The sequence below is a fragment of the Corvus cornix genome, chromosome Z (assembly GCF_000738735.6).
Source record: "Corvus cornix cornix isolate S_Up_H32 chromosome Z, ASM73873v5, whole genome shotgun sequence".
NCBI classification, from domain to species: domain Eukaryota; kingdom Metazoa; phylum Chordata; class Aves; order Passeriformes; family Corvidae; genus Corvus; species Corvus cornix.
Window position 1 is genome coordinate 37,752,320 of NC_046357.1, and position 13,591 is coordinate 37,765,910.

Here is a 13,591-nt window from a genome sequence, read left to right on the forward strand (position 1 = left end):
TTTAAAGATTTCTATTTCTTTTTTCATCTGCTTGTCTCATTCCAGCTTTCAGCCACTTGATCTCAATATGATTTTTTTTCTGTTAAACCAGATCTGTCATTATCAGAATTATTTTTCCATGTAAGAATTTCTAGTCTGGAATTAATTCACTTCTACATTTTCTCTTGGATAAATAAATCAATAGACTAATTTGCTTAAGTCTTAATGCATCAGTTATGTTTTATAGACTGAGTTGTGCTTACAAACTTTTTCTGAACACACTCCAGTTTCTCAGTGTCTTTTTTGAAGAGGGGACACAAGGTCTCTACTTTGGTAATGCTCTTATTCATGTTGGAGACAGAGATAATAGCCTTTTTCCTATTTTGATTGCCTCTTGCTTCTCCAATAAAGGATAGCATTCACAAGCTTAACTGCTATGTTGTCATAAAACCACATAATTTGTGGGCTGCCTAAAATTATTTGTATGTGTTTTTCAGATTGACCCACAAGGTAAATTTCCATGTTTTATGAGGAGATCCTATCTCTACTGTTTTGCTAGCATTATGAACCAGTATAATGTATTGCTCTATTTACTATCTGACTCTTATCAGTACATATGGATGATGTAACCAACACAACTATTTACAAAGTCTTCTTCTTGTATCCTTTCCTACTTTCACTAGCACTGGTTTCATAAGTCCTTCCCATACACTTCAAAAGTCATTGAGCATTGTTTGCTCAAAATTAGATCTCTAAGCAGCATACTGGGAATAATCTAGCATACTAGATTGACATTTTCAATTATTTTCAAACAACTTTTAATAAATGCCTATTACAATCTCTGTTTTTAATACAGTCCTAAGTCTGGAATGTGTTCCTTTTATCTGCACACCAAATCGGACCCAGTCAATACTCAGTTGTTCTGCATGTTATTACCCATGTAACCATAAAAATGAAAAGCTCATGTAGATTCTGCAGTATCCTAAGTGTGCTTATTGACTACAGGACACAAATGTACCAGATCCAGCTTCACAGCACTTTGGCCAGTCTGCAGGGAGCCACTGTTTTCTGCATTAAAAACCAGTAGATCTTAAACTGGCTGATGTGCTACCAAACTGCTTAAATGGCTATTGCCAGTTCCCAGACATTTCATTTACGGATGTCATGGTAGCACAGAGCAAACCCTAGGACTGTTTTGGGCAATGCTGGTGAAAAACTATCATGATGATGATGATGATGATGATGATGATGATAGGTTATGAGGCCTGTTATCAAAACGATCATAAATGATTTGGTGTAACAACCCTTCTGTAGCTTCACTCAACACCTTACGCCAGGCACCCAGTTATATATATATAGTGATTATCTGTTGGGGTCTCCTCCCCTGCCATGGAGCCCTGGGAGATGGGCCCTGGGGGGGAGACACGGGGTCTCCCTGCCCCTGGTCAGCCTCATTTCCCATTGGTTGGTTTGTGTTCCCCGGTGTGGCCAAGGACCCTCGGGTCCTGTGACTGCGGAGTTCCTGGGGAGAGCCCCAGCCATGCGGCTGGAGAAATAAACATCTCTAAACATCTACCACGAATCTGTCCATATATACTTTGCTTTCCACGAGACTCCTGGTTTGAAATATGCTGGTTGCAGTATTCCCCGCTGCAACAATTATCCTATTTAAATTTACAAATATTGGCATCAAATCAGAATGTTCAGTCCTCTGCTACTCTCTCAGGGTTGGTTTATAAGAAAATCAGCATTAGCAGGGTAGAAAAGCTTCTTTCAGCTACAGAGCGTGGTATTAATTTCTTCCATTTTGTATGTCCTATGTGATCATTTCACTGTGAAAATTTTTTAGAATTCCTCCCTTTACCCCTACCACGTTCATCAGAAATTTTTTAAACCAATACTTTTAGCAAGGTTTGGTAGGTCACAGTGCTTCTGCACCAGAGAGAGTGGAGGCCCTGGCACAGAGCTGTGGGTGCATCTTTCACTCACTCACTCACTCACTCACTCACTCATGTCTCCTCCTGCAAGCTCCAGTGGCATCAGCTGATTTGATCTCTTAGATCTCTTACCTGTCATAATCTAAGCTTCAGCTTCACCTGATTTGGGTAAACACCCTGTGATCCAGGTGCTTAGCTAACCCAGTTCACATGAAACAGTACCCCTGCACTGCACTGAAGGCACAAAGGACCACAGACCTATACATTCTCTAGCCATGTGAAAAAAGCCATCAGAAAGAGATGCCAGACCTGCTGTTCCTGTGACTGGTGAGAAAATGTCAGCAGTTACAGAAGAATCCCCAAAAACAACAGAAGGCATAAGTACAGGTCCTATGTGGCATAAATTAATTCTGTAAAAGCCACTTCGCTTATTTCTACCTGATTCTATTCTTTCAGTGTTTTACTTAATTCTGTTGAGAATTAAGGAGAAGCTGTGCATTTAAACCACAGCTTCAGTTGATTCCTCTGAGTCATTGTCTTGAATAACCTTTGAATGGAAAAGTAAGGGCTATGTAACATATCTGATTTGCAATTCTAGAGAACCATGTTGGAAAAGTGCACAATTTTATTAGTCAATATGCTGATCGTTTAGCCACAGACACTGTCAAATCCCATCAAAGATGGATGGTAGATCGAAGAGATGGAGGGTTCAGCAAAGTGAAGGTTAACCACACCTCTAAAATGCTTCAATAATACATTAGTTGCTTTGTTTAGATTTTCTAGAGGAGATTATTTTACATAAACTCAATTAAAAATACAAAGATAAATTATTGTAAAGACAGTATAAATATTTGAGAAGTTACAAAATAGTTTTGTGTCATTAGGTTATGTATATTATATTAATAATCCAGAGCGATGTTTAAGACTATTTTTTTCAACTAGAGGCACCAGATTAATTTTAAGATGTAAAATAACAGAGTCCACTGTTTCAACTCTATAGTACAGTTAACTAAAATCACACATATGTAATCTAGCTCTTCTACACTGACAAAATGATAGTTATTGATAAGAATCCATTACGTTTTAAGTTTTGTAGAGCATGTGATTTCTTGAGGCTAGTGAATACAGTTTTTCCATTTCAAGCTAATACCCTGGGATAGTTCAGGTATAGAGTGTGAATTCAAGGTAACTCTCTCTGCACATTACCCTGGGTCGTGAGGTAAGTATCATGTTTTCATATATGATGCATTTTGGAAGGAGAATATGCTCTGAACTATGAGTGTAACTTACCAAATTAAAGAACGGTTTCTCATAAGAATCCAGGAGAATAAAGCAAAATAAATGGTTGCCATTTTATTAAACAGACCAAGCTGCCTTTTTTTAAGGCAATAACTTCCTTTTCTTTCCAAATACCAACCTGATTACAGGATTTTGCAAACTTTGAACAGAACTGAAAATCTGAACTTTCTCTTGGGAAAACTTACATGAAAAATTTTAGTGTGTTGAAGCAGGGAGAAGCATTTCATTTGGAAGCAGTGCGACAACACACTGTGGCCAAACTCTGTGGCTTTCAGAAAACTGTGTTTTAGTTATATGACCCATCTGCTCCCACACAACAACTACATGGTGTTACATTACCTATTACATGTTGTCATCTGACTGGTCCCTCATGGTGCATCACAGAGGGATTGTATCCATTATGCATCCCACCAAAATGTCCTGGCAGATGGGAGAGGGTATGTGGCAGCTGACCCACAATTTCCATGAAGCATCACAGCAATGCAGAATGTTTTTAATGTTGGATGGAGCAAAAATGTTATGTTTCCCATAGGGAATGTAGAAAAAAATCCTTTTGATTAAAAGTGTTTCAATATTTCCAAATTGAAAGAACTGAGCCAGCCTTCATCCCAGCCTCCCAGGTTCCAATTTTCACTTTTGGGACAAAATGTTTGCAGAAAGCTAACTCTTTACATGTTTTAAATAACTTCATCAAATAACAGCTTCTTTATTAAAAATGGTTCAAAGGCTGAAAATCCTAGTTCTAGGTTAGAACTCACCTCCCAACACTCAATCTACATATTTTTTAAAAATTAAGTTGAAATGTGTCAATATAGTTTACTGGTCAGTGTGGACTAATGTTTTGGCCCTATTAATGCTGTCCAGTTCAGCAGTCAGTTTGAAACTGTTTTATTCTGAATTAGTGCTAAATTACAGTGCATTTGAATACCTTCAGTAATATAGGTTTTCACCCAATAAAGATATAGGTTAATAGTTGTGTGGTGATGTAAAAGCCCAAAGCTATGCTAAATATATATACCAGTGGAATGCTGACATTAAAAATGCATAATCTCTCCCTTTAATGTCAAAAAACTACCAAAAAACCTTCATTTTTCCAATCCTCATGAAGATGTGAGAATCACTGAAATGGTTCCACACTAGCCACACTAGAAGGTTTTGTTGCAAGGCATCCACATGGGATTTTCTTAAGATCTGCTGGGAAGGGAGAAAGAGTCTTCTTCTTCTGCCACAGCATCTCCAGACCTGGTCCGGATCAGGGTCTGCATCAAAGGGTATTGGTCCATAGCCATACCATTCCTGATGATATGCATCTCCCCAGGGATGGGGGAGCAGCCCTTGCCTCCTCCCACAATGCCTCTCCCCAGCCAAAGAGCCTCAGTCTAGAGATAGGACGTGTTCAGGCCCTGAATGACCTCCACTCACAAGGCACCTTCATTGGTCAAGAGAGGCTTCATCCAATTTTTGGCAGTATGGTTACACTGTGCATAGCTGAAATGGGGAGCTCTTTTGAATTCTGAGTATTTTATTTCATGTCTCACTATAGCAAGCAGCCATGTAAATTCCTGCAGGGAATATATGCTAGGCTGACTTGGTCAATATAGCTGGGTTTCAGTTTGCTAAGACTGACCTGGTGCTGTTTGCTGGCTTGAAACGTAACAAGAATGATTATGCCAGAAGCAGATCCTGAAGTCGCTTTGCCAAAAAGGCAAAATATCCTTTCTTTGAAGAAGCTCAGAACAGTAGAGAAATACACTGCAAAATCACATCTATCAATAAGTGCATGAAGTACAGGGGGAAACTTTCTGCTGCAGCAATCACCGAGAACTAAATGCATTAAAATCAAGGGTGCTGGATCAGGTTTGTTCTGTCTATCTCACAACTCCTCTCTAGGAGTTTTCTACAGCAGGGTCTCAGCTGACTGCCTCTAGAGCCAGAGAACTTCCAGCTGGCTTTAACGTGAGCTGAATCAGAGCAAAGGGAACACTGCAGCACTGTCAGGAGCCACATGATCATGATCTATACAGAACTGCACCAGACCATCATCGCTCTTTTTTTTTTTTAAAGCAAGAATGAGATGTGTCAGAAGTGATCATCTTGCACCACGTTAATCACCCATCTAGAGGACATTAATACTGCACAGGTAAATCTTCTTGTCTGTAGCTGTCTCAACACAGTCAAGCAGAACTGCTATTTAGCCTCTCAACCCATAAATTCACTCAGATTTAGAAGTGAGCACCTACATCATTCTGCACCAAAATTAGAATCAAGACAGAATCGTCAGCTAGCCATTCACAAATTTTGTCCGTTGTTTTTTACATTCCCTTCAGTACAGAAGGATTTCTTATGCTAAATTGATTCTTCCAAGTAAGTAAATGGGAAATGTGAGGTATATTTAGTCTCCTTTAAGATTTTTAAAACAACAAGAATTCCTTATTGACAAGAAAGAAGGCTGCAGAAGCTTATAAATTCCTTGTAAAGGGGCATTATTTTTCCTCATATAAAAGCAGAAAAAAAATACAGAGCTGGGCTTTTCTCTGTTAAAGTAAGCAGGCCTAAGTTTACAAAAAAGGAGACCAACAAGGGCCTTAATCTTCCCCCCAACAATGTTACTTCTTTTAGTGTAATTCTATAAAGCAATGAAATGTCTGCTGTGGGAGCATGGACAGTTTATGTAAGACCCCCTTTCTCCTTCCTGCACAGGTGCACCTTCCTTCCAAAAACCTGGGGTAAGTCTACAGTGTTGCAGTGTGCTTGTGTGTCTCTTGAGCATGTGCGCACACCTGTCCTGACACATGGCCTGTCCTGCAGGGCACACCACACTGGATACTGCTGATTTCCATTCATGTCTGACTTTGTGATAAGGACCTGACAGATAAAGAAATTAATCTTACATTTCTATTTAAATGACAGTATAGTGCCAATAAGATCTATTCAAACACTCCTTCACTACTGCTAAGTGCTTGTTTGGAACAAGACATATACAAAGGATTGATGGAGAATACAAAGTGCATTGTGTTAAGATAAAACACTATAAACAAAATATTCCTAAAATCACTGGTTTTCAAATTATCATTTTTAAAGTAAGACACTGTGATAGGAGCTGGTAAAAGGCGAAGTTTTGCACAGCTGGTAAAAGGCGAAGTTTTGCATGACAGTCAAGACCATTTGAAACAGTGCTGCAAGTGTTTCATGCTTAATGATGAGTACAGAAGAAAGCAGAGAGACACCTCTGTGACAAGTGGACACACAAATCAGTGTGCAAGCTCTTCTACTGGACAGAGCTGATTGGAATTTTATGCTCTGAGCAATTTTTAGTGGAAGAACAGCAGGTGTAGTTAGAGCATTTTGATAATTCCAAAATTAAGGCTTTAAATTTTACTTCAGTTTTAGCTTTATTTAATAACACCAAAATTTTTAAAAGAAGGATTGAGTGTAGAATCTCATTCCACAAACAAAGCATATATATTTTTTCACCTGCCCAGCTTCATGACAATCTTTGGCATTGACAGAGAGTCTTTTTCCTGTTTCTACTGCTGCATATCAGTCACAATCACAGAATGGGTAACATTGGGAGGGACCACAGGTGGTCACATAGTACAATGTCTCTGTTCAATCAGGGTCATCCTAAAGACTGCTACTTACAGTTGTGTTCAGATGGCTTTTGAATATCTGCAGTGAAGAAGCCTCCACAGCTTCTCTGGGAAATCTGTTCCAGTGCTCACTCACCCTCAGAGTAAAGAATTTCTTCTCATATTCAGACGTGTTCCAGTTTCACAAATCCACCGCAAACTTAGTGCAAAATATGCATCAGTAAAAGGCACCACTAGACAAGCAGTAAGGACAACTTTTTAGGGCTCGAGTGCACATTTTGAGTGAAAAGGGTGTCAGTGTGGCATAAAAAAGTACCATGCAAAGACACCCAGGGTTGCTGTGAAGGGAGCATAAAGGGTAAGTGAAGAAGGGCTGGGGTAAGTAGAGGAGGGATGGATTACAAGACAGCCCTGAGCTGTTATGAGTATACTTCTCCCAATCCCCAAACAAGTCCATTAAGAGCCAGCTTGGACAAGAGATGTACAAAAACCCATGTCAGACCCATGGTAACATGAGGAGAGGATCCATGGTGATTTAGGGGATGTTAGCAAAGACACTCAAAGACACATGTTATGTGATGAGAGTGGCAGGAAAGGAGGAGAGACAGCATCTGTAGAAGCCTGTGCCTAGGGATCTCTGCATGTGTGGGGACATACGGAGCAGGGAGCACAGCAGGAGCAAGGGAAGGCCCTGACAACTGCTTTTGCCTGAGAAAAGAATAAAGAGAAAGGTACCTCTTCCAGTGTCAAGGAAGCTGCAGGGGCTGAGGTACAATTCCAGGGGTTACAAGTAAAGATAAAAGTAAGACTACAAGCGAAGCAGAAGATGGAACCAAGATATTATTCAAGTCATGAACTGCTGTGGCAAAGAAATGATGGTGACATCAGTAATGGCAGAGGAGATAGGAAAAGCGATAGCATGAGATCTCTGTACAGATGGTATTACCCATCACTGTCCTTTGTCCAGTGACAGGGAAACTGCTCTGCCCTAACAGTCAAAAGCCAGAGGAAACATAAACTGTGCACAGTAATCTGGGCAGGAACAAGCATGCAGTCTTCTCCTAATAGCTGCCTATCAGTTAATCCTTCAATTTAGTATGGGGCCCACAAAACTGAGAAGATGCTAGTTTTCTGGGTATAAAATATGCTCTTGAAATCTACATGAGAAAATCCTCACCTTAAAAATACATCCATTTCCATGCCATTCTTTTATCTGAAACAATAGTGATCTTTTCAAGAGATTTAACTTCCTGTAAAAGAAAGATAAAATTAGTCTTAGTATTTATAGCCCATCACTAAGGCAGTAAGAAAATAGACAAGCAGCCTTGCCAGAACTGTTGGGTGTCTGGGTATTCCAGGCAGGCCTAGAAATCCACATGCAAGTGGGTAATGCTCAGACACGTGCGTTACCCCAGTAACAAGTTACACAGAATTATTACGAAGTCCTGGAAACTTGTCATGTTGAATATGTAAAAACTGAAAAGGCGTATTTTCTCAAAGTTTGTATTTGCATATTTTCAAACTTAGGTAAAAGTGTATGCCAGCAAGTATGTGTATGGATTTGAGATCATCGTCTGCAGTAAGACTGAAAACTTGCTGGGTTGGAAAATACAAGTTTCTTTGTCTTCCTTCCAGTTTTTCACGTCATTCTTCATCTAATAGTCTCCTTCCACCAAAATTCTGCCAGAAAATTTTCCAAATATTTCAGACCAGAATGTCTTCACAGCAGTATTTTGCACAACTCTAGCCAAAATGCACACTCCCCAAGGAAATTCTACACCTTTAACTTCCTTGGCCAGTCATCTAAACATGAAGGAGTTAACTCTAGACCCATTTCTGTTTCTTAATTCCATTTCAGAGAAAATGTTAATCCTTTAATTATATAGCATGTTCAACTGACAAAATTACTTTCCTGTTGTTGAAAATCTCCTTGTTACACTGACAGCTTTTGATAAAACATGGCAATGGGAAAAAATATAGATTTGCTACTGACATGATTTTTATATAAAAATTCAAAGAAACACGCAATATTTTTAAGGAGATTCTTATGTAGCCACAGTGGTTTCCCACTATTTATAGCTAACGTCCTCCCTTCCCAGAACCATAAAGCCTCATGGTAAGCAAGCTCTGCTATCAGAGTTGGGGGTTTTCAGTCAATGAAATGGGGAATTTTCAATGACATTGAAGGAATTTAGCTTCTTGTCCCTAGTCGACCTCTTTGAAAATTGTGTTCTTTATCATGATAGTAAGATTATAAGGAGCTTTAAACAGAGGAATAGGTCCCCCTGAGGATCGATGGCTGGAAAGCACATAGCAGACATCATGGCATTCAACCTGCTGAAATCGTGCTGTGGGGTTTCAGGAATAGTTCCCTGAGGTCCTCCTTTTTTTTTTTCTTCTTTTTTTCTTTTTTTTCTTTTTTTTTTTTTTTTTGGGGGGGGGGTTGGTGGGTTTTTGTTTGATTGATTTTTTGGGGTTTTTTGTTTGATTTTCTTTTTTGTTCATTACAAAAGGATACAGATAAGAACAACTGGCAACATGGAACACTGTCTCAAAGTTGAAACTGAAGTTACCTGCCCATCATTTCTTAATCCTGTATGCAGGGTAATCAGATCAAACCTCTCCAATCCCAGGACCTTACTGAGTCTTGTTCACTAATGTTGTCCAACCACTTGACATCCATTTATCCTCTTAAACTAAAGAGCCTAGATCTGGGTGGAGCAGCACAAAAATGTAAAGCATAAGAAATACTTATTTGCAACTGGTCACTTTTCTGAAAGACAGTGGTGAGTTTTCTACTGTGCACAAACATGTATGTAATCAGTTTCCAGTCTCCTAGCTCTTATCCCATTTTCTAACTGGGGGAAAATTTCTTAAAAATTAGCACTGGGTTAAGCTCCTATTGCCTAGTCTTATTACATAGGGCTGATTGTGTTTCACACTAATAAACTAAGAGGTTAGGACATTAATCTACTGTAAACTAAATGCTCCAATGAAATGTGAGAGAAGAGATGGTAAAGAGCTTGCAGTGCAGCTGACTTGTATTGCGTGGTGTACTTGTTAATGAAGACAAAGTTACAGACCATGTTATCTGTGCTTTAAGACTGCTATTCAAGCTCTTGGGTTTTCTCCAAAATGTAAGGACTTATCCCTGAGAATACTAACAATGTTATTAATAAATAATACAACTTGCAACATCTTTTTGTTATTTACAAGCTAATGACCTATCAGAGGGACGTTTTGTGCAATGACAGAGATGGACAAAGAATAAAGGTGACAGGATAGAGCAAGTTGCATGTGGTTTGGGGCCTTGATTCTTGCAGCATGAATGTCTGACTGATACTGAGTTATATATCCAACCTGATACTGCATTAGGTGTGAATTCACCAGTTACACACTGATGTGCATTGTGCAAACACAAGCATTACTTTCCTCTCTGACTCAAACCCAGCACCTTTTATTTCAGGCTTTTTGAGATGAATACGTGATTGCCTCATGGATCAAGAGTGCAGGTAAACTGAGCAGGATCATTAGCAGGATCATTGCAGACTTCAGAACAAATTAAAAACTGGGATTAGCTCATCTAGATGTTGCTTGGGACAGTGGTGCCAAAATAATGCTGGCAAAGCTCTTTGAGCTCTTTATATTGATGATCACTGCTGGTGCATAATACTACCATTGATCATCTGAAATTATTTTAATAACTACAAATCTCTATCATATAACTTTGAAGAATAATCATAGGATTTAAATTGGAAGTGCAATGAGAACAGTCATTTCCTAGCTAAGCAGAACAAGTAGTATTTATTGTTCTTAAGTTTCTGTGATATTTAACTCATCAGGAAGATATTTTGTTATCAATACATAGCTCACCAAAGCAACCTGTGTCACCGACAAAAAAACCCATTCCTTCCTCCTTATAAATGATGCAGCTAGAGGTATATTGGACATGATTCGGATTGAAGGAGATCACAGAAAAACTTGAAATTAGAATAATACTTTTTGTTCTTAAAAACAAAAAATTCCCATGTGGATGTTAACTATGGTCCCAAGAAATGGGCCAAAAGTTAATCTCCAGATGTGACAGCAGTACATTGCATAACTTGGTCCACACCAAATATCCAGAGCCAGAGCCACAGCCCTCTTCATCATACTCCAGAGAGAAAAGAGAGCTTTAAGCTGATATCCAAGGGGACCTTTCCTGCAGAAAAATAAAGCCGATAAAGTGGAGCTCCTCAGCAATGCTCACTTTTCCATCATCTGCTTGTTATTGTCTTAAAGGGCAGGGAGTTTTTGTGGCAGCTCAGGTTGAGACTCCATGCAGAGCAGCCAGGGAAGAGAGCTATCCTGGAAAAGACAGTCTTCTAGTGGATGTAGAACAGAGAGGGCAGAAAAAGGCCCTGTGAGGGCAAAGGATTTGTGTAAATTACTGCCCAGGTGAAGGGTTAGTGGGGGTAAAAGCACAGCCTTGTCCTCCCCTCTGGCCTTAGTGGCTGAACCAGATCACACTGGTACACACTCAGTACAGTTACTTATGCATTTCAACACTCTCCAAACTAATGTTGAGGCTGTTTGAAGGACATGTTCTGGTGTTTGTCAGTAACATAAACTGAGATAAAGAGAAATACAGAATTCACAACCAGGGAAAAGATGGTTTTGATCTTTTGAAAAGATGATAATGACTTATGACTTAAAATCAAATCCACCCAAGCTCATACCAACATCCTTTTAGCATGTCAGTGGAGCAGGCACACAGATTTCAATGGCCTTATGTGGTGCTCATTGTATCTGCCTCCTACTGCCTCATTTTATTGCTTCAAAAGCATGTAAACCTCTTCTTGCTACATAGGTAAGCAAACCCTGGATGGCATTACCCAGGGTGATGGGAAAGGAACGACTTAGTGGCTAACCTTACCACTAAGCCTGTGGTACAGAGCAAACAAGCTCAAAAGTTAGGGCCTGTCAGTCAGATTAGCTGGTGGACAAGCAACTCTTAAAATGTAATCCAGACATCAGAATAACCCTCACTTATACCCTTAAAAGCTCATAAACTCCTGCCACTGAAGAGCTGCAGTGAGCAGTGCCCCAATAGTGGGAGTGTGCGTCCTGCCACCTAAAGGAATCCCAGAAGGTTCCCGATGGCTGGAAAATCCATGGTGCTGGAATTTCTTCCCCCCAAAGGGCACCTCAGCAACTGGTAAAAAGAGCGGCCACTGCTGCCACTGCCAGCCTCAGACTCCCAGGGGACTGTGAACTGCTGAGCAGAAGCTTTCCAGGCACAAAAGAATTTCTAACATCAACAGAGGTGCCAGGAAATAGACTCTAATCCCAGGCAATTAAGTTTACAAGAAATACACAGCCCATGGGGGGAAGTTTAGTGTGGCCAGCAAGTTTTGTGTGGAGATTGGTTAATGCTCCTCCTTGCCCAGTCCCTGAGAGATCCACAACGCAAAATGAGCTTTATACCTTCTAAATCTGAACACCAGGTTGAATGCACCTGCCATTTTTCTGTGCCCCACCAGACTAAACTGGCTGTTCACAAAATATAAGAAAAACAGAATTGTTTTCCCAAGGTACCTAGACAGGTTTCTGGGAAGGAACCCCAGCTCATGGCTCATGTTTGGCAGGAGTGACACAAAAAGCTGGACAGAGGACCTGGGGTGTATATTTCCCATTAGTTAATAGGGCCATAAGCTTGAGGGGCTCTACAGTATTTTCCTGACATGCACCCAGATCTACACGTAAATCTGTCATGGTGGAAAACATATCAGGGCCTCCTCCCTCCTAGTTAGAAAGTGGTGACAAGAAGGATTTAAAACCATCTATCACTGCTTGCAGAAAGCAGTGGGTGAAGAATGGGTGTGCTCATCTGCAATTACAATGGTCAGCTGTAAATCATTGCTGCATGTGGTTAAAATGCCAGCTGACACCTGGCATGTCAAGTGTAGGGGTGGTTCAAATGGGACAACCAGGTGCCACCTGGCAATAATACTGCAAGCCAGAGTGGGAAGTCGGTGGTGTTTGGCTGTGTGGGCTGTGATAGGACACAATCACAGGCCTGAAACAGTGAGTGAACTCAGAAAGGCGATAGGGGTCTGGAGCTAGAGCTATGCAGGCATGGAGACTGGGAATGAGGATTTAGGGAAGCCAGTGATCTGGTGGGGTGGGGGCTGGGGCAGGGTTGAGATATACCTGAGGGTAGTGGAAGAAGACTAAGGAAAACAGAGCAAAAAAACTAACTCATGGACAGGATGAGGGAAAGCCTTTCTCAGGGAGCCTCCCTTCCCACAACAGCTCATTCCACTGGCCAGTCCAACCTCCAGAAGACTGGGGGATTGCAGCATCTGCTGCTGAACCTTCTTTGCTGGCAAACCTGCTGGAGGAGAGGATGAGCAGTGTGAAGCCAAAGGGAAACTCACAGCTGTAAGAGGGGGTGCATGTTTGCTTCAGACACCACAGTATTCCCCACATCTTCTTGTCCCATCATTCCTCTTCTCTTCTTACTTCAGCATGGGCTCCACACAGGAAGAACAATCTGCAACTGCCATCAGTTACTTCATTAGCAAAATTGGAAATGGTTTTCAAGCACTTAGGGAGACAAGCTTTTTAACTAGAAGGAGCTGGTCAGCTTCATTACAGAGTGCCATGGTCTGCTGTTATAGTTGTCCCAAATGTCTGCAAAGCATCTGACTTCTCAACACCCAAAGTACATTTCAAGTTTTGAAGCAGAACGTGAAGCTAGTTTCGCATTAGTCTTAAGTAACATAGAGGAGCTATTTCACCTAA

The 13,591-nt window shown here is 40.5% G+C and overlaps 1 long non-coding RNA gene across 1 annotated transcript; it reads right to left on the reverse strand.

Moving 5' to 3' along the window:
• Positions 1 to 6,665: 6,665 nt before the first annotated feature.
• Positions 6,666 to 13,331, reverse strand: LOC109145200. Its single transcript, XR_002046477.3, has 3 exons — positions 13,225 to 13,331; positions 7,983 to 8,055; positions 6,666 to 7,038 (listed from the first exon to the last, which is right to left on the reverse strand). It is a non-coding gene; the product is annotated as an uncharacterized LOC109145200 (long non-coding RNA).
• Between the last annotated feature and the right edge of the window lie 260 nt (positions 13,332 to 13,591).